Source organism: Tursiops truncatus, chromosome 8 (genome assembly GCF_011762595.2).
Source record: "Tursiops truncatus isolate mTurTru1 chromosome 8, mTurTru1.mat.Y, whole genome shotgun sequence".
Lineage (NCBI taxonomy): Eukaryota > Metazoa > Chordata > Mammalia > Artiodactyla > Delphinidae > Tursiops > Tursiops truncatus.
In genome coordinates, this window is record NC_047041.1 from 87,896,877 (window position 1) to 87,923,492 (window position 26,616).

General features: G+C 35.2%; 1 long non-coding RNA gene across 1 annotated transcript in view; it reads right to left on the reverse strand.

The window, feature by feature from the left end:
* Positions 1-2,312: 2,312 nt before the first annotated feature.
* Positions 2,313-26,616, reverse strand: part of LOC141279273 (uncharacterized) — a 167,199-nt gene continuing 142,895 nt past the window's right edge. Inside the window, exon 5 of the long non-coding RNA XR_012333245.1 lies at positions 2,313-2,382. This is a non-coding gene — a long non-coding RNA (uncharacterized lncRNA). The remainder of the gene's footprint in view (positions 2,383-26,616) is intronic.

Consider the following 26,616-nt stretch of genomic DNA (forward strand, 5'->3'; position numbering starts at 1 on the left):
TAAGTCTGAAAACAGTCAATGAAACCCAAGTCAAAAAGACTGAAGGAGAGATGTGTAACTTAACACATTATAGATGCATGCAGTCTACAGTGTTGTTTAAATGTCTCATCTTTTTCTACATGGCATTTTATAATATTTTATAGTCATTAGAGCCTTAAAGCAGAAAAACAGTACTAGCCAAACACATTTCATTGAGTCATTGTTCAAGTATCCTTCCTTCAAGTAGGCTATCCTTCAAGATAGCCTAATTTCCTGGGAGTCTAGCGAGAGAAATGAACTTCTCTCCACCTGCCACCAACATATGCCTCAGCAAAATGTCCTTAGTCACTTAATACATTTGGAGAAATAGTGTAAGAGTAGAAGACCGTCTCATTTTATAAAGGAAATAGGTTGGGAATATACATAAGCAGTGCTGTGAATAAAAGGGCATAAAACAGCAGGAACATTTTATCCATTGCCACTACTCTCATTTCTGGGCATATAACAGTGACACTTTAAGGAAAAGTTCAATAAAATTTTGTTAAATAAGACTCTTTTTGACCAAATGAATAAGCCTAGACTTTAGTCTCTAGTCAAAAATAATTTTAAAATTATGATCATTTCCAGTTGCCCCAATTTTGTTAGCATGTGACATAAAAATTTGGCATGCCAATTAATTCCCGATAATGTGCTAAAAATTTCTGAAATCCACTATTTCCGTTTTACTAATATTTACTTGTATTTTAAAATTATATGCTACTTTGGGCTTCCCTGGTGGCGCAGTGGTTGAGAGTCCGCCTGTCGATGCAGGCTACATGGGTTCGTGCCCCGGTCCGGGAAGATCCCACATGCCGCGGAGCAGCTGGGCCCATGAGCCATGGCCGCTGAGCTTGCGTGACCGGAGCCTGTGCTCCGCAACGGGAGAGGCCACAACAGTGAGAGGCCCGTGTACCACAAAAAAAAAAAAAAAAATTATATGCTACTTTATCCTACTAGGTCCTAGGCTCATTTTGAAAGATATTATGTGGGAGTCCACTTTTAGGTTGCATAAGACTTTACTAACAATTCTACTTTAAAATCTGTGGGTCTTTATATTGTATACTTGTAACATATAATATTGTACATCAACTATTTAAAAAAATATTTTATTTTTTTAATAAAATATTTTTCAATAAATATTTTTAAATTTATTAAAATATTAAAAATAATATTTAAATAATATTTAAATATTTAAAAATATTTTAAAATAAATAAATAAATAAAAGACTTTATTAATGATTCTAATAGACAATTTAAAAACTAGGGTCTTTATTTTCTACTTTCACCACAAAATTTCCTTCTCTTCAATGATGAGTATATAACATCCTTCTTATATTTTATTTAGCTAACTTCAAGCAAGCCAATATTAAAATAATCTCAAAAATTATAATTTAATAAATCCTATTTATATTCTTGATATACATCTATGTGTTATTTTAATATTTTAAATGAATATTAAGACTCTTAGAAAAACAACATATCTGTATATCAGCCAAAAAGTCAAACATTTCATCTAACTTTGTATTTTTTTAGCTATGCATTTTCAATGATAATATGCATTTCATTGACATGTTGTTCAAAAGTTTTGGCTAATTTACTGTATCTGTTTATAGGCTACCAAAGGTTAAAGGTTGACAGTCAAGGCAGAAATCTCAATCTGGTATGTCTTAGTAAGTTGCATCATTTGTGTCCAATACTACTTTTAAAATCTAAAATCATAGGAAAGCATCTAGAAGATATTGCTTGGCTTTGCATACCTAAAACATTTTAGGATCCAAGAATCTTCCTATTATTTGAGTTGGCAGGAGACCAGGTTTGGATCTATCAGAATTTCTGGTCAGACTGCTCAGCACATATCACACAGGGCAGGCTATAACCTCTGGGGAGTAATTACTCTCCGAACTCTTAGCAAAACAGAGCTAGGAGGCTGACGGGCAGGCCTCACACTTAGCTAAACTGTATTGGCAATGCTGTCCAGAGAATAAGCAATGCCTCAAGAACAATTTAAAGGCGTTATAAGAGGAAGTGTAACTGAGCTTAGCCTACTAATAGTTGGGGTTACTTTGTAATGGCCTGTGTCAGTAAACTGTTGGAAATTCACTTTGAACTGATTTTTCCAGCTTTGTTAAGTAATCCCCCTTCTAGCAAGTTAGAGAAAAAAAACTATTTAGGAAATCATATTGGGGTGTTTTTGTGCTCTTCATAAGCAGTTTTTAACTGTCTTCTCCAACATGACTTCCTGGAAGTGTAACCAGCTAGCTTTAAATGAAGTGTCATATTATAGCAATATCTTACCTATCCAGAGATCACTTGTCCATGATATATTGCCAAGAAACTGGAAGAAAACAAGAATCTTCTGAATCACTAAAAAAAAAAAATATATATATATATATATATATATATACACATACACATATATCATACATTTATATATGCAAAAATATTCTTATACTATTATTACCTAACATTATTAAACATTTAATCCATATACAACCACTCCTCATGTTCAAACTCCACCACAGCTCGGAATCTCTGCCTAAAAAAACAGATGTTTGATTATATATTTACTTCTTATGAATACTTCTAAGTGGAAGAATGTGTTGACTAATAGATACAAGGGTCTGGTTCTTTTGTCAATATTGTTACTTACATTCATTATTGGCAATAGATCATAAATCAAATTTATATAAACTTGAGTCTATTCCTGAATTACACGTAACTACCATATCAGCTTGTGCATTTTGATAGACAAGAATCTTACTATTCTTTATGACTGGCAGTAATACAGCATCAGGTCACTTCTAATTTAATCTCTGTTTGTTAATCTCAGAGCAATTTGCAGAGGATATGCAAATTACACTGGAGAGCAATTATTCTCTTAATGGTGAATTAACCTAAATTCAATGTCACCTTGAGAGACTTGAGCTATTTATGTGGTTATCTCTGGCAATGACTCTTAACTCCTCTATAGCTTTTATCCAAAGTCAATAACATTGCTAGTCATAACAATGCCCTTTAGGAATCATGAAACTTTTGGATTTGTTCATCGATCACAAGAAAAGTATAAATATTTTTAATATAATATTATCATCTTATGGGTTTTGGTTTTTTTTTTTCCCCTTGACAATTATTTGGCTAAACTTATTCTGGAAGACTGATATATTAGATCATTTTCTTTTTTTTATTATGAACCTGAAATATTCTAATGTATTATACTTAGTAAAGCACTTTAACAGTGGAACAATGTCTTTAAAAATACTTTCTTTTATATCATTTTATATCATTTTAATCTCAGACTTGGTAAAAGGTGTAGATTGATAAATATATGGGGAAGTTAGACACTTTGGTTAAATGACTTGCCTAAGATAATATAGCTAGTATATAATTAAGCCAGAAGTAGAACCCAGGTTTCCAGTCCTCTTACGTGTATGACTAAAGTTCTGATAGATCTTTCCACCCACAATGTGAAGCAAATATCTAGATAAGACTTGCCAACTGGCAGCTGGTGTCAGAAAAAGAAATGGACAATCCTTAGATGGCCACCTACCCAAGAAATAGCAAACCAAAATTTACAGTACTATCCTTAATAAAAATGGGCTGCTTTTCCTAGAATCTCTTTTTTCTCCCTAGAGAGAAAGATTTGTAAGTATTGATATCTTGTTATGACTTCTATGACTTCCTTTTTCTCATGTTACATACCAAATTTTTCTTTGCTAAAACATACCCTTGAAAACGAAGAATGGAACATCAAATAACTTATACTGCCTGCCTGAGGGTGTAGGCAATGAAGTTAATTTACCTACAGTATTTTGAGCTACCACTGTAAATTTAGAGTTTGGAGATAATTGAAACTCTATATCAGAAATAAATTACTAAGCAAATTTTAAAAATCACAAAACATTATTTAAATGGATTACACACATTTGTACACAAAATATATGAAAAACTGCCACACGTTGAAACAATTCCAAGCATTGCCTTCAAACGAAAATTTTGAGTTCTTAGCAAAATTAACTACTTTTCTTAATTCTCAGTTGATACAATTTCTCTCTTAGCTTAGACTTGAGGGATTATTTATTCTACAATCAAGATCAATGCAATCTTTTGTTTAGGTCAATAGAGAATGATTAGCTTTACACATTCCTTTTCTTTCCCTACAAGTATTTATTGACCATCTACTAGGTACTCTAGGTGCTTCAGCAACATCAGCAAAAAAACAAAATCCTTGACTTCCAGAATGTTCATTCCAGTAGAGAGAGACTAAGTGACAATAAACAGCAAATTAAACGTGTAATAAATTAGGACACTCTATAATATGTTAGGAGGTGACAAGTACTATGCATAGAAAGGAAAGTTATGGTAGCGTATTAAAAATCAGTCCAAGATGAATGTGGGTTGCAATAGTAAACAAGTGGTCAAGTTTGGCTTCAATGAGAAAGTAAGCAAAATAGATATGGTTATAAGAAAACAGCTGAGCAAAATCTCTAAGGGAGGAACGGGTCTGAATTGAAAGGCACAGTCCAAAGAATATAATGGAGTGAGGCAGAGGAAGTACTAGGATATGAGGGCAAAGCGAAGTGTATGTGAGCAAATGGGATATTAGGAGAAAAAACAAATTAATTGGGGCTTTCTAAACTATTGGCAGAACTTTGGCATTTACTGTAATTGAAATGAGAAACCATTGCAGGGTTTGGGGGAGAGAACTGATATGGTCTGACTGTTGTATTGGAAGGACAATTCTGGCTACCATACTGAGGACAAACATAAGAGAAAAGAGGAGAAATAGTGCACTAGTTAGGAGACTATTGCAATAATCCAAGCACAAACAGTGGAGAGGGCAGAAGAGAGTGGTAGGGAGTGTATTTCCCTTGCTTCCTTCCCTGACTTGATATCTTGGTTCAGTAAAGATTACCTCCTTCCATAATCACAGCTACTATCTTTTACTTTAGAGAAGGAAAAAAGTCCATGATGCACTGGGGAAATGAGTTACCTATTGTAAATAACATACTAACTGAAGATCTACTAAGAAAGCATTGGTCTATGTTGTGTTTATGTGAGGATGGAATAAAATTGCTATGTAAACAATTATATCTAAAGCATATCTGCTCTAATTCTAGGAACCAAAGAAAATATTCATTTTCATACTTTGTAATATGCAGTATAAAGCAGATATTTATTAATATGAAAGTCAGAAAAATAAGGAAAATAACACATTGAAAGAAAATAATTTATAAATACATATTTTCTCGCACTAAATTAGAGCCATCTGAATAAATTAATGAGGACTTAGCTCTTTAAAAGTCATTAAATATTAATATCACCTTCACAATATATCATGAAACAGCTTAAACTTATCTCGATTATATGGAAGCTCTAATTGAAAGGAGTCTGCACCATGGGAGAAGTGTCTGACAAATTCTTTGATGTTTGTAACTGTGTATCACAAGTGGAAAAAAAACAGTATATATATACACACACACACACTTTCCAAAGATTTGGAGAAATGATTTACAATGACATGACACTTTCATTCATAACTTTCTACATGAATTTTAAAAGGCATTTTGTGATTATTTTTCTCTAGTGTGAGAAAATAAAAGACCAGAGACAAAGTCAGGGATCAAATAAATGAAATAAATATAAAATCAGGATTGCATTGCTTAATATACTTAATACAGAGCAAAAAGGGAAAGAGACTCAGTTGTATGCAATAGCTAACTTCATCCACGTAAGAAAACATAAAATCCACGAATGAGATTCAACATGTAGGATTAAATAAGCCACGTTTTCTTTTTTATTAGCACTAATAATGAATTGACAGTAAATCATATAAATATGATTATATGATATATAAAGCATATAAATTCTGCTTTACTAATTTTTTTAATGTGGACATCCACCCTCAGCTCTCTATTCCTTGTCCTCCATTCCAGAGCTAGACAAAGAATGAATAATCACTACCCCATTTTCTTCTTCTCCTCTGTCTTCTTCCTCTCCTTTATCACCCTCCTCCTTTCCCACTCTTCCTCCTTCTATTTCTGTATTTCCTTTCTCTTCTACCTTCTCTATCATCATCAGTTCTTACACATATGTTCAGTAATTTATATTTAAAAAACCCTTCACATAATGTGCATGATTGGTAATGTGTTAAATATTAAAGTGAAGGGATGCATGAGTGTCATCTGGCTAAAAAGAGGATAAATGAAGAATTCAATAATTATATAAACTCTCTGAAAATCAACCATATACTTCAATGGAAAATATGTTCCAAAGCTCTTTGTAGGAGTTGCAACCACAGCAATAACATCTGTATACCCTCACGCCTCTTTTTAGACAGCCCACACTCCTACTTTCCCTTCCTCTAGGATTTTTCAATAGAGTTAACATGCATAGGGAAGCTAGCATTATGTGCATAGTTAGGTGGATGGATAGATAGATAGATGATAGATAGATAGATAGAGTTGGGGTTATGACTATTTTGTGGGTGACACTCAGGTGGGATTGGTCCTTTCAGTAAGCTCTTCTAGTCATCAAAGTAAGTTTATTAAAGGCCTTTATGTCTCCATTAGTGTACTAAGTAAGGGTAATGTGGTAGGAAAGAAATTAGACATGATCCCTCAAGAAGCATATGTTCTGATGGAAAAGAGGTTAAACTTCTAGTAAATGTTATAGGGAAATGAAATGAGCTTCAATGTAGTGTATTAGGTCATGCTTTACCATACAGAAGTTGGATAATATTCAAAGGACTAGTAAAATGCTCCCTTGACCGTGAGAGCTATCTTTAAAATGTTTAATTGTCTCCATACATCATTGACTCCGTGGTGATAATGGCTTTCTAAGAATGATTACTCTACGATTAGGTGTGACTATAGTACTTAACTTGATCCTCATATAAACTCTGATATTGATATTTAGAGACAGTTTGACCAGAGTCACACAGCAAAAACTTGGTGTAACTGATACTATTCAGATCCAACTGTTTCTGGATTATGGATGAATAAACTTTAATTATCATGAACATCCAATATATATATGAAAGACATTTCATAATATGTGCAGTTAATTAGCTGTGATGCCCAGTTTACATTTTCAAGCTAATTCATGATGGTCAAGGTCATTTTTGTACAAATTTGGAAATTGATAAGGCAAGTGGCAGAGCTCACTGCAGCATGAGATGCCTCATTATTTTGGTCTAATTCTGTATTTAAAGCTGTATTACATAAGGAAAGTAGAAGATGATTGGGAATCTCAGTATTTAGTCCTCATTTTTGACACATATTCTTTTTTAAACTTACTAAGTCACTTAAATATTCTAAGTCTAATTCTCCTAGGTATAAATTAGGAAAATCCAACTAAGATTTTTGTCTACTGTCCTACCTCCAGGAAATTATTGTACAAAGGTGATCAAAAGCCTAAGCTGCTTCCATTTTGCCAAACTCGTATAATTCACCTGTCTCCATTTTAAGACAATAAATCTTTTACTAAATAAGGAACTCACCTCAAAGCTCCATGGGTAAAACCACTAACAGAGCATATTTGATTCACAGTAGTCAAAGCATTTGAATGACAAACTAAATCATTCAGTGAAAACGTATTTGCAATAATAATCATTAATCACTAAAATGACATAATGTCCTAGTGATTTGTTAACAATTCTACCACCGTTTGTCACCACAAAATTCTAGAATACCCCTTGACTATTTTTTGGAATATACTAAAATTGAGATTTGATCTAGTCCTGGCAGTACTTCAAGCAAAGAAGTACTGTTCATTGATTTGGACAGGTTGATTGAAACCCTTTGTTTCACATGAGCCATGATCCTACATTATTATATTTCATTTTTTGAAATATATAGAAGAAAACCAAGGAGAGGCCTCTCTGTTTCAAAAAAACCCATAAAATCGTATAAATTTGAGGTGAAAGAAGGCAGGCACAAAAACGAAATGGTCATCTGCATGCATGGGCCACCCATTAGCATCTCGAAAGTGGAGTTTTTCAGTAAAGTTTACAACTTCAGTCTCTCAGGTTCAAATGCAAAGCAATTTTCAAAGTTTTCGTTCTGTCATAATCTGGATTTTTTTTAAACATCTTTATTGGAGTATAATTGCTTTACAATAGTGTGTTACTTTCTGCTTTATAACAAAGTGAATCAACTATACATATACATATATCCCCGTATCTCCTCCCTCCCATCCTCCCTATCCCACCCTTCTAGGTGGTCACAAAGCACTGAGTTGATCTCCCTGTGCTATGTGGCTGCTTCACACTATCTGTTTTACATTTGGTAGTGTATATATATCCATGCCACTCTCTCACTTCGTCCCAGCTTATACTTCCCCTTCCCCTTGTCCTCAAGTCCATTCTCTACGTCTGCGTCTTTATTCTTGTCCTTCCCCTAGATTCATCAGAACCATTATTTTTTTAGATTCCATATATATGTGTTAGCATACGGTATTTGTTTTTCTCTTTCTGACTTACTTCATTCTGTATGACAGTCTCTAGGTGCATCCACCTCACTACAAATAACTCAGTTTCATTTCTTTTCATGGCTGAGTAATATTCCATTGTATATATGTGCCACATCTTTGTCTATTCATCTGTTGATGGACACTTAGGCTGCTTCCATGTCCTGGCTATTGTAAATAGAGCTGCAATGACCATTGTGGTACATGACTCTTTTTGAATTATGGCTTTCTCAGGGTATATGCCCAGTAGTGGGATTGCTGGGTCATATGGTAGCTCTATTTTTAGTTTTTTAAGGAACCTCTATACTGTTCTCCATAGTCACTGTATCAATTTACATTCCCACCAACAGTGTAAGAGAGTTCCATTTTCTCCATACCCTGTCCAGCATTTATTGTTTGTAGATATTTTGATGGCCATTCTGACCGGTGTGAGGTGATACCTTATTGTAGTTTTGATTTGCATTTTTCTAATAATTAGTGATGTTGAGCATCCTTTCATATGTTTGTTGGCAATCTGTATATCTTCTTTGGAGATATGTCTGTGTAGGTCTTCTGCCCATTTCATGATCTGAATTTTAAAAAACTTAATCCTTTGTTTGAAGTACTTGGCTATTCCCATTAATAAAAATTTTCATTTAAAAATCTACAAAACGCATGTTGAATTAATTTAGTGTTAAGATCTTTTTACAAATCTATTAGATTTTTGCCTGTAAAATTACTGTTATGGTTATTAAACAGACATTGCCAGTAGACATTTTACTAATGAGAATGGAGAATTTTGCCCATTTTAAAACCAGTCTCTTTATGTCAGAAATAACAAGTTTGGGGTGTTTATGAGAAGTCTCTCCTGTAATTTAAGAGCAGAGATGAGTATGATACTGTCTTCCTCTTATTAGCAGAAAAAATAGGCCCATTAAACCTTCTGTTGTTAATTTTTCTGTTGTATCTTCAAGTTTTTTCGTCTGATGAAGGTTAGGAACTTTAAAAAGATAATCCTGGAATAGCTGCAAAGAATGTAATGGGAAGAGTCATAGACTCTTCACTTTAAGTGGGATATTTTAGGCTCTAAAATTCTTCTACACTCTACACTTAAATGCTGTACAGCTATAGAAGAAAAAAATATCTTAGTTAAACTGTACTATCTGAAAAAATTTTTAAGAAAGCCATCTATCGTTAAGATTCCTACTTTGATGATCCCATTAAATATGTAAACTGATTATTAGTTTTGTGAAGATATTACTCAAACTCTCTGATTTTTTTCCCAACTCTGACAAGGATCAGAAAACTGTGGCACACACATCAAATCTGACCCACCATCTGTTTTTCTAAATAAAGTTTTATTAAAACATCCACGCCTAATCCCTTAAATATTACCTATGGGTGCTTGTACACTACAATGGCAGAGTAGTTCCATCAGAGACCATAGAGCCCAGAAAGCATAAAATATTCAATATCTGGCTTTTTACAGAAAAAATTTTCTATCTCTTTATCTATAACATGGCATTTTAGTTAGCATTGTTGGGGGGGAGCCCTCTAAGACATAGTAATTTAAAGCAATATCTTATTTTTCTCAAATTTTTGAAAAGCTGTTAGCCAGGAATTTGGTGTAATGACACATAACATTATTCCTTTAAATATGTTAACTGTGTGTGTAGAGTTAAGAAGCAGTTGTACTTTTACGATTTAATAAAAATAATTCTAAGGGAAAAAAGATACAGCAATATCTTACATAGTTTCTTTGTATCAGGAATCAGAAGATGGCTCAGCTGAGTGGTTCTGGCTCAGCATCTCTCATGAGGCTGCAGTCAAGATGTTGGTCAGGGGTCTAGGCATTTAAAGGCTTGACTGTGGCTTAAGGATCTGCTTCCAAGTCAGCTCACTTGCATGGCTGGCAAATTAATGTCTGTGGTTGACAAGAGACCTCAGTTTCTCCATAGGGTTCATGACATGGAAGCTGGCTTCCCTCAGAGAAAATGATCCAAGAGAAGGCAAGGTGGAAACCAGCATTTTAAAAATGACATACCCACAGAAATTATCCAACATCATTTCTGTGATATCCTATTGGCTGCCAATTAGTCTTAACTGAATATAGGAAGGGAGTACATAAGGAAGTATGAAATATTGGGAGCAATCTTGGATGCTGGCTAGAACATGTGAGAGCACAATCTATTGTAAAGGGATGTTATAGTGATAAGGACTCTAATACAATGCTTGTCGCACAATAGATATACAGATGTTATGGGCATTTTCTTTCTTTTAAGATACATGGTACATAGCAAAAATAATTAAAATTTGGAATAGCACAATAATTCTTCATATACATAAAGCTTATTGGCATATTATATGTCTATGCCAGGGATCAATAAACATTGGCTCACAGACCAAAGCTTGCCCACTGCCTGATTATGTAAAAAAAAAAAAGTGTTAGTGGAACACAGCCAGGCTCATTCATTTATGTGTTGTCTACAACCACTTTTATGCTACAATGGTAAAGAAGAGTAATTGTGAGGAAGACTACATGGGTGCAGACCTAAAATATATTCTATCTGACCCTTTACCAAAAAAGTTTTCTGGCCCCTGGTCTATTCCATATATTGCTTGATATTCCTCAAGTTTGAATTTGTCACTGAATAAGCTTTAACCTAACCAATCAGGCTCATTCCTCTATCTCCAGGGAGAACGCTCTTGATTACAAAATACACGGCTCTATAGGCAAATCACACACACGACAAATTATTTTCAAGTCCCAGAACAATGATTATTTCAATATTTAAGGGATCTGGAAAGCCGTGGTTAAAGAGAGTAAACTGTAGTCACACCAGTATATCCTTTTTTAATCCTCTAATAAATTACTGTTAAAGGATGAGATAAAACTGCCTGGCATACAGTCTCTGCTCAATGAATATCACATTATTTTGAGCAACCAGAGATTCCACTTGCATTCCTACTTTATGTCCTCAGCTTTAACACTTAATATAACTTCTTTAATTTCTTCAGTCCATATCAAACAAATAATCAATCTTCTTATGTTGCATATACTTCTCTGTTACTTGGTATATATGGTATTTTTTTGGCAGCTCGATGGTATGGGGTAAGAAATAACATCTTTAAAAGCTACATTCAAAACCAGGCTTAGTGGGGAATTCTCCAGCCTGTAGTTGTTAGCAAAAGGCCTCTTGATTAATAGTAATCAGATGCAGCATAATGGAAGCTAACAACACAAATCCTTCACAGGAATTAAATAATTCAGGATTAATATTTATCTAAATTTCCATAAAATAATTATTGGCATGAGCTATTGAAAAGTAACTGAGACATTAAAACACTTTTGTATTTTAGATCTTTTACTTTTGACATCAGGGAAGGCCCAGTAATAAAGTATGCAAAAGCTGAAAACAAATGAATAAAGAGTTTCTCTCTTCTTCACTTTCATTTCCCCATGTAAGCTTTCCCCCTAGATTCAGGCCACAGCAGGGACATAAAAATATAGAGAATATTTTTCAGTAAAAATAAGCTGGAAAAAGTGAAACAGGAAAACTAGATATCAAACATATCATGTTATATAATAATATATAGAAAGAGGACCTCTAAGCATATTTCCCTAATGGGAATTAGTGTGTTGTCAAATAGATAAGAATGAATACTTTTAAGTCAGTGAGTTAAAAGAAAAAGAAGCAAGTTCCCATATTCTATGACTAGAAGAAAATTAATAGCAATAATATTTTGGAAAACTTATAACTCAAGCAATTAGTTACATAATGGAACAGATTTTTCTATCAGGAGTTACTGTCATATTGAATGAAGCAGTTTGGTTATTCCAATTCATGTAACATTTGTTCAATACCTATACTCTTCCAGGCATTTTATCTAAATCTTGTAATTTAATCATCACAACACATTTTTTGATATTGTCACATTTAAGGTCAAGGAAACTGGGAATCAGAAAAAAACAGGTTGCATAAAGTCATACATCTCGTCAATAGTATAGACAGATTTGAAACACAGACCTTCTAACTCTGTATATAATATTCTTTCCCCTGTCCTCTTTAGGACTTCTTTCAAAATAGTTAAATATCTCCTACCATGATGCACAGGAAAGAGTAATGCTAATGTTCTCAAACTCTAATATGTATAAGAAGAGGTAGTTATAAATTTATATATCTAGACTCAGTTCAAAATATTTTTATTTTGCCAGTCTGCACAGAACCAGATAACTTTATTTTTTAGTGAGCATCATTGATCATGAGACTAACTTGCTTCTACTTCAGTTCCACCAAAAAAAACAAAAACAAAAACAAAACAAACTAAAACATGATACTACAGAGGAAGGGCAGCCTTCACTATTTTTAGCTTTTAAATGTGAAGAGTAGAAAACTATAGTGTGACAAGATCTAAAATAATAGATTATATTTAAAATGAGCTGGCTATTCAAGGTGAATAACTCCACTTTAGCTGATGAAAAAGTTTGAATAATTGCTTTTTTTTATAAAGGCAGGAAAATTCTATTTTCCCTGAAATACAGAAATGGGCTTTTAGAACTATACTCCTTTATTATTTGGTCAATATTCTGATTTAGTGCAAAAATCCCTTTACATGTAAGAGTGACCTTATTTAATTAGGAATGGAAATTTTACAAATCTGGTATATATCATTTTTTAGAATATCACATTGATAGATAAGTTTTCCCATTTAAAATTCTGCAGAAGAAAAGGAAAATATTTTCTTACCACAGGCAATGGCAACAATTGTAATTAAATGTCAAGATTAAAGCTTTAGAATGTCGTATTTACACCTTGTGCTGATGCAAGATTTTAATTTCAATATGAATTCTACCTTATGTTGTACTTTCCTTTTTTTCTTTTTTTGTTTAAATAATCTCAAGTCTTTAAAGCTTAGAATGCCTATGTAAAAGGTTATGGATAATGATGAAAAGAATGGAGTTTTCTCTAGTCTGGGTGATGGATAATTTCATGATGCCAAAACCAAATATGATGATGTCAAGTTGAGGAACTGGTTAATGATGGAAAATGATGAGTTCAATAATGGACATGCTGAATTTAAGCTGTCAGTAGAATGGCCAGACAGGTGGAAGCAGTGTTGGAGGAGGTCATGAAGAAGATGTGACTGCCAGTTGATCCAAGAATTAGACCTGGGCAATCAGAAGCTCCTGACCCCAAACCTGGTCCTTGGAATGTATATTCCACCCACTGTTCCTGCACTAGGAGCCATTTCAAGGACACAGCCTGGAGAGAATAAAATGTTATTGAGGCCCTCTAGATATAATATAGGACTGAACTGCTCTAAGGTCTCTATATGAACTCTTAAGATTCTGGTGGGCAAGTGTGGAGACCTATTTTTCTTTCAGCCACCAAAGGCAAGCCTCCTGTGTAAGTTCCCTTGCTTATTAAAAGTGCCGTTTACTAATCTGGAGTAGTCTGCCTCTTTCTGTGGTCTTTCCTTGCCCTTCCTGTATGCGGGCCAGTTTTGAATTTCACCTGGGAAACTCCTGAAGTTGTGAACCAACATGCAGGCAATCCAGTAGAAGGGGAACGTGGAATTAAGATTTTCATGCTCATCTTAACAATTTATATGATATCCACTTAAGATAATTGTTTAAGAAGAGTAAATGAAATTTCTGAAGAAAAATATAGACCAAGAGAAAAGTCCAGGATGATTTCTTTGAGAATGCCAAGACTTTTAACTGGAAATAAGTCTGCACACTAGAGAGAAAAGGAGAGTCAGGCAGATATGAGAAGGATAAGATGAGAGTTGTATCCTGAATCTTGGGAAAAGGGATAGATCAAGGAATCGGGAAAATAGTGACAAAGTCTGCACTGAGATCATGAAGAATGAAACAAGTAATTGGATTTAGGAATTATAAGAACATAGATGACTTTGGAAAGAGGCTTTTCACAATAACAATGAAAGCGGAAGTCAGAAGCAAGGATTAAGGCAATATAAAGACTAAGAGGGAAAGAAAATAGAAGTAAACTTTGAAGAATGTCAGTAGTAAAAGGAATGAAAAATAGGGCAGTATTTGAAGTAGGCAAATGAGAAAAGAAATGTTCCTTTCTGATTAGATTTGAGAGTAAAGAGATAAAAGCTAATAAATAATATGAAGAAAAGATTTAAAGAAGCAAAATAAATAATAGCAAATGATTTAAATGGTATATTGGATCATGAGTTTAGATGTTTCCATAAGTGTGGGCATAGTTTGGCAGAGAAGAAAACGGGAGGTGTAATGTTTAAAAAAGGAGCATTTTTCCTCCTATGGAGAAATGCACTATAAAGCTTCAATCAGCTCTGTACAACTGGTGTTGATGTTATCAATCAGCTCCGTACAACTCAGAACAACTGAGGTCAACCAGGGAACAAGAAAAGAGAGGCGATGCTTTGGAACAGCAGTTTTGATTAATTTAATAGAGATGTAACAAAGAATGAACAAAGGATTATAAAACTCCTAGAAAAAAAAAAAGGGGGGGAAAACCTCAAGACACTGGTCTAGGCAAAGATTTCTTTGTCACACTAAAAGTGCCAGCAACAAAAGCAAAAATAGGTGAGTGGAATTACATCAACCTAAAAAGCTCTCACACAGCAAAGGAAACAAAAGAATGAAAATGCAACATTTGCAATGGGCGAGATATTTGCAGGGTATATATCTGATAAGGGATTAATATCCAACATATGTAGGAAATTCCTTATAACTCAATAGCAAAAACAAAATTAAAAAACAAAAATGATTTAAAGATGAACAAAAAATAGACTTTTCTCTAAAACAAAAATACAATTGGCCAATGGGTATATGAACAGATGCTCAACATCCCTGCTTTCATAGTATCCCTAAACTGAGATAAACCTTCTCTAAAATCCTGTAAAATAGTGTTCTTTGTGATGATGAAATCTAAAACATCAACAGAGATTCAGTAATAAATCACACATGGGTTGGTTATGAAATGACTGCCTGGGAAAGAAGTGGGACTGGTAGCTACTGAGTCTATATCGATGATTATATAATTGTTTCACTTTATTTTGTAAATAAAATGAGCAAATCACCATAACTGACACATACAGCAGATTAGAAAATACTAATTAAAATATAAAAGGTAAGGACTTTTTAATCAATTTGTAATTATTTGGCTTTTAGATATTCTTAGAAAATTTTTACATTTCAAGTCTATGTTTTTCTTTTTTTTTTTTTTTTTAAATTTTGTTTATTTTATTTATTTATTTATGGGAGGATGGCTGGCTGGCTGGCTGTGTTGGGTCTTCGTTTCTGTGCAACGGCTTTCTCTAGTTGGGGCGAGAGGAGGCCACTCTTCATCGCAGTGCGCAGGCCTCTCACTGTCGCGGCCTCTCGTTGTGGAGCACAGGCTCCAGACGCGCAGGCTCAGTAGTTGTGGCTCACGGGTCCAGTTGCTCCGTGGCATGTGGGATCTTCCCAGACCAGGGCTCGAACCCGTGTCCGCTGCATTGGCAGGTAGATTCTCAACCACTGTGCCACCAGGGAAGCCCCTCAAGTCTATGTTTTTCAATTCATTCCCTGTGACGTCTTGACCTGGAATAACTTATTATTTTAGTTGAAAACTTGACTATTGCCTTAATTTCAATATCTGAGATCACAAGAGAGCTGTGCTTCATCCTTATTCAAATTTTTTAGACATGAATTTCTTCCTCAAAATGTTGTCGCGTGCATTTCAATACTGATGTGCTTTTATTTTACAAACCATTCATTCTTTGCAATTGATTCCTGGAAAGTATCCTTAATATGATTAATTTGACCAACCTGTTGTAGGCCTCATCAGCTTATGATTCAAATTGTGATCATGAAGGATAATAATAATAATGAGTAAATTTCTCTAGCTCATCCCAATGACTCGAACGACTTCAGGAAGTCAGACAAGGTCATATTTTCACCATTTATTTCCACGTTTTACTTCTGGGTGCTTTGTACAAGGAGGTAGCTTACTCATGTTTTAACACTACCAGTTCCTTAAGGAGGACTTCTGTTTAAAAGTTGTCTGATGGATTCATTCTCATGGATGCCAATAACATCCATAAAAGGGGCCTTCCTCACCTAGGATATACTCCCAGTTCCAATAAACTATATATAAAAAAAATTCAGTGTGTCCAAACTTTGAATAATTTATGCAAACTTAAAAATGCATCCACAAATACTTTGATATACTCCATTGCAAAAGCTGGAACTTAGGTGTTCTGAGACCAAATTCCAGTTGTGTGTGTGGAGGGGGCTGGTTTCCCACATAACACCGAGCAATGCTCAGATACCAGCAAGATGTCAGATAATTGAACCCAATTCAGAGCTACCCAGAGGGAGCATCAGGTTGAGGGCTCAGTCCTACAAGACGGCCCTGCACCTACTTCAGACACCAGTCACAAGCCCAGGCTGTTACCCGTGCTTCTGACCGATAGCTATAAATCAGAGGTTCCTTGGGTTCTTCATCCTTGGGTTTGATTAATTTGCTCAAGTGGCTCCCCAAACTCAGAGAAACTGATTTTCACTAGATCACCAGTTTTTTTTAATAAAAGAATATAACTCAAGAGAAGTCCCATAGAAGTGATGGGTAGAACAAGGTATGGGGAAAGAGCACGGAGCTTCCATGCCCTTTCTGTCTTCTTCTCCAGGATCACCGTCGCTAAAGAGAAGCCAGTATATGCTATGAGGAAACATTTGGAGTCCTGTGGAAAGGTTCAAAGATGAAATTCATGTAGAAAAAACCCAACTTGCCAGTCATGTGAGTGAGTCCATGTGGAAATGGATTTTCCAGGCTTTATCAAACCTTCAGATAATTTCAGCACCACCCCCCAAACTTCCAGTCTTCCAGCTGAAGCCCCAGACATCACAGAGCAGAGACAAGCCATCCTCTTGAAATTACTGATCCACCCACACCAAGTGGTAATAAGTATTATTTTGTTTTAAGCCACTAATTTGGGGGTAATCTTTAATACAATAAAAGATAATAAAAAATGTATATGGATTTACTTTTTAAAATATAAGGTTTATACTATGAGCTTATACCTTTTATTTTAGAACACTATGAGCTTATGTCTTTTATTTAGCCCCACCAATATTAAAATTAGGGAGTAATTTTATTACACTTACCTTGAGGTTATTTTGCAATTTTTCATATGCATTTTGCCCAAACCCATATACAGCAGATCACCAAAGAAGTATCATACTCTAGAAGAAATTTTTTGGAGGAATATATGTTTCTTTTAGCAATAGGGGTACAGATGATTCATGTTTTAACTACAGCATATAAATGTTTTAAAGCCTGGCTATTGGAAAGTTATAGACCACAAATATGCAAATATGTACATGCTCTAGGGTTACGCAAACAATCTGCAAGATATTAAACAGATAATGATGTATAATTAATGAGGTAACAAGTCAGCAAATGGAAATCAAGACCAAGTCAGGATACCACCAAATCATTCTTATATAACACGTCATCTCTGGCCATCTGTATGTAAACATGTGCTGACTCTTTAAGCTGCTTCATTAGAGCCTCAATAACTCCAATAATACACATGTAATTTAGGAATATAAAATTTTAGTGGTTTTTGATAATTTAGTAGATTATTACTAATAAATCCTTAGCTATATGCAAAAAAGAAAATCTATTCAATTCTCTCTGTCATTTGTCAGTTGAATAAATACTTGCATTTTTAAAGGACTTTGTGACTAACTCATGAGAATTTTCAGAGCTCACATGCACCAGAACTTGGAAATCTTGATTCCATAGAAATTAGACATTTTCCCTGGTCTGAATAAGGAGAATACTCGCCATCCTGTTCTCAATTACTTTTCATTCTCTTTGTTATCCTAAGCACCATCGTGCACTAAATACCTATTCTCCTCCTCAGTAAATGTGTATTTTACAAAGAAGCCTCACAAACCCCATGTGACTAGTCTCAGTGTACGTTTAGCCTGGGCACACCACTTTGTGATCAATAATTCAAGCTAAAATAGGAAATTCTGCAGTATGCAACACGGATGAACCTTGAGGACATTGTGCTTAGTGAAATAATCCAGTTATAGGAAGACAAATGCTGCATGGTTCCACTTACGTGAGGTATCTAAAGTAATCAAATTCATAGAATGGAAGAGTAAATGGTAGTTGCCAGGGGCTGGCAGTAGAGGGAGATGGAGAGTAATCAAAGGGCATACAGCTTCAGTTAAGCAAGATGAATAAGCTCTAGACATCTGCTCTACAACTTTGTATTGATACCTATAGTCAACAGTAATGTATTATACACTTAAAACTCTGTTAAGAGGATCAATCTGGTGTTGACTGTTCTTTTGATAATAAAAGTCAAAGGAAGAAAACAATGTTCCAAGCACAAAAATGAAATCAAAGATCTTGGCATGTCACAACCTAACAGAAGAACTGTTTCTAGTCTGACCAAAGGGGAGAGTGTGGTCTTCACAATGGCGGCCCAGATTCCATCTTGTCTGCATCACCTGTGTGAACTTGGACACTTGAAAACATCTGGGCTTTGGTTTTCTTATATGTAAAATGAAGATTATAATAGTACCTATGTCATATTTTATTTATTGATGTGCTTTTTGGAGATTAAATGGGACATTCAGGAAAAAATGTAGAGCACTGTTTGGTACATAGCAAGTTTTAATTATTTGTTAATTATTATTGCTGATATTGATGTTATTATTTTGGCATATTTTTTGAGGCATGTTTCCTAAGTATGACCTAAAGATCCATATTGTAACAAAATGAAAATTTTCCTCTTGGACTTTTTCTTAGGTTTCTCAGGTTAAAAATATAAGTGGCTGAAAATACAGAACGCTTGAATGTGAGGACTTCTTTGTAACATATACAGTCAAGATGTTTACTATAACTGAAGGATTGATTGCTCCAATTCACCTTGACTCTAAAGTAAATTCCCTTGAAAAATTGGACTGTCATTTCCAGTGCTCAGCTCTATGGAACACAATAAACGGATGAATCACAATACGAAGATAAAAATTTCAAGTTTAGTTAAATGTAATGGAAGGTTTATTAAGTTTAAAGTGTGACACTTTCACAATAGGTAAAATCTGGGCATTTCAGAACTCATTGTACCTGATGATTGCTCATATCAACAGCTTAGTTTGTACTTGTGTTCACATTTCCTTTAATCCCTCCTTTTATTCAGCGTCACACATGGCAGTTCATTTCAAAATTTGATACTTGATGAGTTTCATTGTGTTATTCCTCTCATAATACTTTTCATATACAATTTCCAAACACCAAATAATATTTTAGCACTATGCATACTTCTCATATCTATTCCTGTTTTCTATGGTTATACAAGGAGGAATGACTGGTCAAAGAGTGATATATTTTTAAAGGATTTTGATGCATACAATTGAATTACTCACCAGATACATTGCAGAATCCTTCGTGTTTTAGGAGTTAAAACAATTCTTGGAAATATGGGCAAAGCATTAAAAACTACATTTACTTTCAAAGTGCACTCACCAAAATTTAGATATGGTCTCTCTAGGACTTCTTACCTAACTGCTAAGGAGCAATTTTTATCATAGATGCCTGTAGGTTTTTCATTTAGGTAAAAAGTGGAAACAAATTTTAAAATGTACTGATAGAGTAACAATGAAATTATTATTTGTTTTTTTCTATTATTCACAGAAATAGCAAAAAAAAATCTTAAAATCTGTATGAAACCACAAAAGACCCCGAATAGCCAAAGCAATCCTGAGAAAGAACAACAGAGCTGAAGGCATCACACTTCCTGATTTCAAACTATATTAAAAGCTACAGTTGGGCTTCCCTGGTGGCGCAGTGGTTGAGAATCCGCCTGCCAATGCAGGGGACACGGGTTCGTGCCCCGGTCTGGGAAGATCCCACATGCCGTGGAGCGGCTGGGCCCGTGAGCCATGGCCGCTGAGCCTGCGCGTCCAGAGCATGTGCTCCGCAATGGGAGAGGCCACAACACTGAGAGGCCCGCGTACCGAAAAAAAAAAAAAAAAGCTACAGTCATTTAAAGAGTATGGTACTGGCATAAAAATAGTCACATAAACCAATGAGAGCCCAGAATTAAACTCCTGAATATACAATCAGCTAATATTCTGCAAGTATATGCAAGTTTTTATAAAAACAGTTAAAACGAGCCTTGTCAGTGAAGGAAGTTTATAGTTTATTAGTTATTAATGGCTTACTGATAACTACCCTCCATTTCAAAACTACATCAACCTTAAAAGCTTCTACACGGCAAAAGAAACAACAAAATTAAAGGCAACCTACAGAATGGGAGAAAAATTTGCAAACCATATATGGAATAAAGGGTTAATAAAATATATAAAGAACTCATAAACAAAAAAACCAAACAATTCTATTTAAAAGAACAAGGGTGGAAGACGTAAATGGACCTTTTTTTTTTCCAGGAAGCCATACAAATGGCCAAAGGTACATGAAACAAGGCTCAACATCACTAAACTTCAGGAAAATGCAAATCAAAACTGCAATGAGATATCACCTCACATCTGTTAGAATGGCCATCGTCAAGAAGACAAGAGGTAACAAGCGTTGGTGAGGATGTGGAGAAAAGGAAACCTTTGTACACTGTTGGTGGGAATGCAAATTGTCTCAGGGACAATGAAAAACAATATGGAGTTTCCTCAAAAATTTAAAAACAGATCCACCAGTTGATCCAGTAATTCCACTTCTGGACATATACCCAAAGGAAATGAAAACAGGATATTGAAGAGATATATGCAGTCTCATGTTATTGCAGCATTATTCACAATAGCCAAGATATGGAAACAATCTAAGTGCCCGGATAAATGGATAAAGAAGATGTGATATATATACACAATGGGATATTATTCAGCCATGAGAAAGAAGAACACCTTGCCATTTGCAACAGCATAGATGGGCCCGGAGGGCAAAATGGCTAAGTGAAATAAGGCAGAGAAAGAAAAATACTCTATGATCTCACTCATATGTAGAAACTAAAAAAACCCCAAACCAAAACTAAACGCATAGAACTCATAGATACAGGCTGCACATTGGTGTTATAAATAAATAAGTCCTGGGGATGTGATGCACAACATGGTGACTATGGTTAATAGTACTGTATTGCATATTTGAAAGTTGCTAAGAGAGTAGATCTTAAAAGTTCTCATCACAAGAAAATAAGTTTGTAACTATGTGGTGATGGATGCTGACTAGTCATTGTGGTGAGCATTTTGCAATATATACAAATATCAAACTATTATGTTGTGAACCTGAAATTAATGTGTCAATTATATCTCAAAAAAGGATAACAGGGCTTCCCTGTTGGTGCAGTGGTTGAGAGTCCGCCTGCTGATGCAGGGGACACAGGTTCGTGCCCCGGTCCGGGAAGATCCCACATGCCGTGGGGCGGCTGGGCCCGTGAGCCATGGCCACTCGGCCTGCGCGTCCAGAGCCTGTGCTCCGCAACGGGAGAGGCCACAACAGTGAGAGGCCCGCGTACCGAAAAAAAAAAAAAAAAAAGTTTAACAAGAGCTAACATTTATTGAGTTCTTATCCTATGCCAGGAACTTAAATCATTTAATATTTAATCTTCCCTGTAACCCTGTGGGGTATGTACTGTTAATATCCTCATTTTACAGATTAACACATGGGCTCAAGAAATTTAAGCAACTTGTCAAAATTTATATATCTAGATAGATACAGAGCCAAAATTTGAACTTAGGTAGTCTGACGGTAACATCTATGCCCTTAGGTGATGTGAATCACTTTACTAGATACCACTGTCATATTTGCCTGAGCAAATCTTAATTGATCTCCTTTGTGGTTTCTTCTTTGTCAGTTTATCCCTTAGATGTCTGCATTTCTAATCATTGAAACCCATGACTTTCATTGCCCTGTACAACTTTAGTAACTTCTGACTCTGTACTTTTATTCCAGGCTTCTCAGATCATCGCTACTTACGATGCTTAACAGAAATGTTTTTCCTGGATATCCCACTGGCACCTCAAACCCAACATATCAGAAACCAAATCCATCATCTTTTGCTCCATACGTGTTTCTCTTCCAGTATCCCTTTCATTAGTAAATAATGGTAGCAAGAATAGATTTGTCCAAAACAAAAATCTGGGAATTACATTTGGCTTCTTCATTCTCACTTACCGCCCTTTTCCATATCTTATATCTGATCATGCTCTATAGCTACTACTTTCACAATAATTCTTATGTTTATCACCATTCATCCTACCTTAAGCTCATGTCTCTGAAAACTTGGATTGGTACAACAGCACCACTGGTTTTCAAGGCTCTAATCAGGATTCCCTCTGATCCGTCCACAATAATGTCAGCATATTAATGTTCTGCTTTAAATGTTTCAGTAATTCTGCATAACTTTCCAGATCAATTTCAAACTCTGTATCTTAGCACACTTGTCCCTCTCCAGCTTCATCTCACTTCCATTTGTGATATTGACCATAATACATTGCGTGAGGTTTATTGACGACTGCGTATGGTGTCATTCTACCATGATTTCATACAGGCTAATTTCTCTGCCTAATGATGTACACATGTAAGCAAAATTTAAATTTGAAAATTCAGGTAATTTAACATTCCTTTAGGAATCTAACCCTGAACCTTGAATCAAAGTCTGATTCAGATGTTCTTATTTCCTTATAGAGCATGTTATTCAGTTTTCTATCACGAACACATTGTATTTTATTGCACTTTATTTTTGTCAGATCTTCCTTAATAGACTAAATACACTGAGGGCTGATACCATATATTATTTAAGCTGGTATCTCAAATGCCTAACATGATGCCTGCCGTGAAGTAGGTACAGAAAGTATAATTGCTTGTTAAGTAAAATTATTATTGATTTGTATAGAGATTGAGAGATTTTCATGTGCTCTGGAAATAACTGCTTTAGCTCCACCATGACTGGATAATAAAGTAAGCCTGGAAAAGAATATTTCATCTGATTTCTGCCCTAGGAATTACAAGACGAGTTTAAGCGCAGCTTATGGAGATGTTTGCAAAACACCATTTTTCCTTGTCACATATGAACAATGCTTGCATGCTTTAAATAAAGTTTGTGTTTGCATTAGATATCTTGTTTTTGAAGATACTAGTGTTTGTTCAAATGTTTTGATAACTTCTTAAGTCTGGAGAGATTCACAGTGATTCCCCACTCTACCCCCCAACACTGGGCAGAAAAAGTAGACATATACTTTATTTTGTTCCACTATTCCCATCTCTTCTAGTCAGTTCTTTTTTGAATTTTATTTTATTTATTTATTTTTATATAGCGGGTTCTTATTAGTTATCTACTTTATACATATTAGTGTATATATGTTAATCCCAAACTCCCAATTCACTCCACCACCACCACCCATCCCCCGTTTTCCCCCCTTGGTGTCCATACATTTGTCCTCTACATCTGTGTCTCTATTTCTGCCTTGCAGATCCGTTCATCTGTCCCATTTTTCTAGGTTCCACATATATGCATTAGTATACGATATTTGCTTTTCTCCTTCTGACTTACTTCAATCCGTATGACGATCTCTAGGTCCACCCACGTCTCTACAAATGACCCAGTTTCATTCCTTCTTATGGCTGGGTAATATTTCTTTGTATATATGTACCACATCTTCTTTACCCATTCATCAGTCAATGGGCATTTAGGCTGCTTCTATGTCCTGGCTATTGTAAATAGTGCTGCACTGTTGGTGGGAATGTAAATTGATACAGCCACTATGGAGAACAGTATGGCGGTCCCTTAGAAAACTAAAAATAGAGCTACCATACAACCCAGCAATCCCACTACTAGGCATATACCCTGAGAAAACCATAATTCAAAAAGAGTCATGTACCACAATGTTCACTGCAGCTCTGTTTACAATAGCCAGGACATGGAAGCAACCTAAGTGCCCATTGACAGATGAATGGATAAAGAAGATGTGGCACATATATACAGAGGAATATTACTCAGCCATAAAAAGAAACGAAATTGAGTTATTTGTAGTGAGGTGGATGGACCTAGAGTCTGTCATTCTGTCATACAGAGTGAAGTAAGTCAGAAAGAGAAAAACAAATACTGTATGTTAACACATATATATGGAATCTAAAAAAAAAAATGGTTCTGAAGAACCTAGGGGCAGGACAGGAATAAAGACACAGACGTACAGAATGGATGTGAGGACATGGGGAGGGGGAAGGGTAAGCTGGGACAAAGTGAGAGAGTGGCATGGACATATATACACTACCAAATGTAAAATAGATAGCTAGTGGGAAGCAGCCACATAGCACAGGGAGATCACCTCGGTGCTTTGTGAGCACCTAGAGGATTGGGATAGGTAGGGTGGGAGAGAGATGCAAGAGGGAGGAGATATGGGGATAAATGTATGTGTATAGCGCATTCACTTTGTTATAAAGCAGAAACTAACACACCATTGTAAAGCAATTATACTTCAATAAAGATGTTTAAAAAAATAGTGCTGCAGTGAATATTGGGGTGCATGAGTCTTTCTGAATTATGGTTTTCTCTGGGTATATGCTCAGTTTTGGGATTGCTGGGTCATATGGTAATTCTATTTTTATTTTTTTAAGGTACCTCCATACTGTTCTCCATAGTAGCTGTATCAATTTACAATCCCACCAACAGTACAAGAGGGTTCCCTTTCTCCACACCCTCTCCAGCAATTGTTGTTTGTAGACTTTCTGATGATGTCATTCTAACCAGTGTGAGGTGACACCTCATTGTAGTTTTGATTTGCATTCCTCTAATAATTAGTTATATTGAGCAACTTTTCATGTGCCTCTTGGCCATCTGTATGTCTTCCTTGGAGAAATGTCTATTTATGTCTTCTGCCTATTTTTTGATTGGGTTGTTTGTTTTGTTTAATACTGAGCTGCATGAGCTGTTTATATATTTTGGAGAGTAATCCTTTGCCCATTGATATGTTTGCAAATATTTTCTCCCATTCTGAGGGTTGTCTTTTTGTCTTGTTTATAGTTTCCTTTGCTGTGCAAAAGCTTTTAAGTTTCGTTAGGTTCCATTTGTTTATTTTTGTTTTATTTCCATTACTCTAGGAGAGAGATCAAAAAAGATCTTGCTGTGATTTATGTTAAAGAGTATTCTTCCTACGTTTTCCTCTAAGAATTTTATAGTGTCTTGTCTTTAATCCATTTTGAGTTTATTTTTGTGCATGATGTTAGGAAGTGTTCTAATTTCATTCTTTTACATGTAGCTGTTCAGTTTTCCCAGAACCATTTGTTGAAGAGACTGTCTTTTCTCCATTGTATATCTTTGCCTCCTTTGTCATAGTTTAGTTGACCATAGGTGCATCGGTTTATCTCTGGGCTTTCTATCCCATTCCACTGATCTATATTTCTGTTTTTGTGCCAGGACCATATTGTCTTGATTACTGTAGCTTTGTAGTATATTCTGAAGTCAGGGAGCCTGATTCCTCCAGCTCTGTTTTTTTCCTCTCAAGATTGCTTTGGCTATTTGGGGTCCTTTGTGTCTCCATACAAATTTTAAGATTTTTTTGTTCTAGTTCTGTAAAAAATGCCATTGGCAATTTGACAGGGATTGCATTGAATCTGTAGATTGCTTTGGGTAGTCATTTTCACAATATTGATTCTTCCAATCCGAGAACATGGTATATCTCTCCATCTGTTTGTGTAATCTTTGATTTCATTCATCAGTGTCTTATAGTTTTCTGAGTACAGGTCTTTTACCACCTTAGGTAGGTTTATTCCTAGGTATTTTATTCTTTTTGTTGCAGTGGTGAGTGGGATTGTTTCCTTAATTTCCCTTTCTGATCTTTTGTTGTTAGTGTATAGGAATGCAAGAGATTTCTGTGCATTAATTTTGTATCCTGCAACTTTACCAAATTCATTGATTAGATCTAGTAGTTTTCTGGTGGCATCTTTAGGATTATCTATGTGTAGTATCATGTCATCTTCAAACAGTGACAGTTTTACTTCTTCTTCTCCAATTTGTATTACTTTTATTTCTCTTTCTTCTCTGATTGCCATGGCTAGGACTTCCAAAAGTATGCTGAATAATAGTGGTAAGAGTGGAAAACGTTGTCTTTTTCCTGATCTTAGAAGAAATGCTTTCAGTTTTTCACCATTG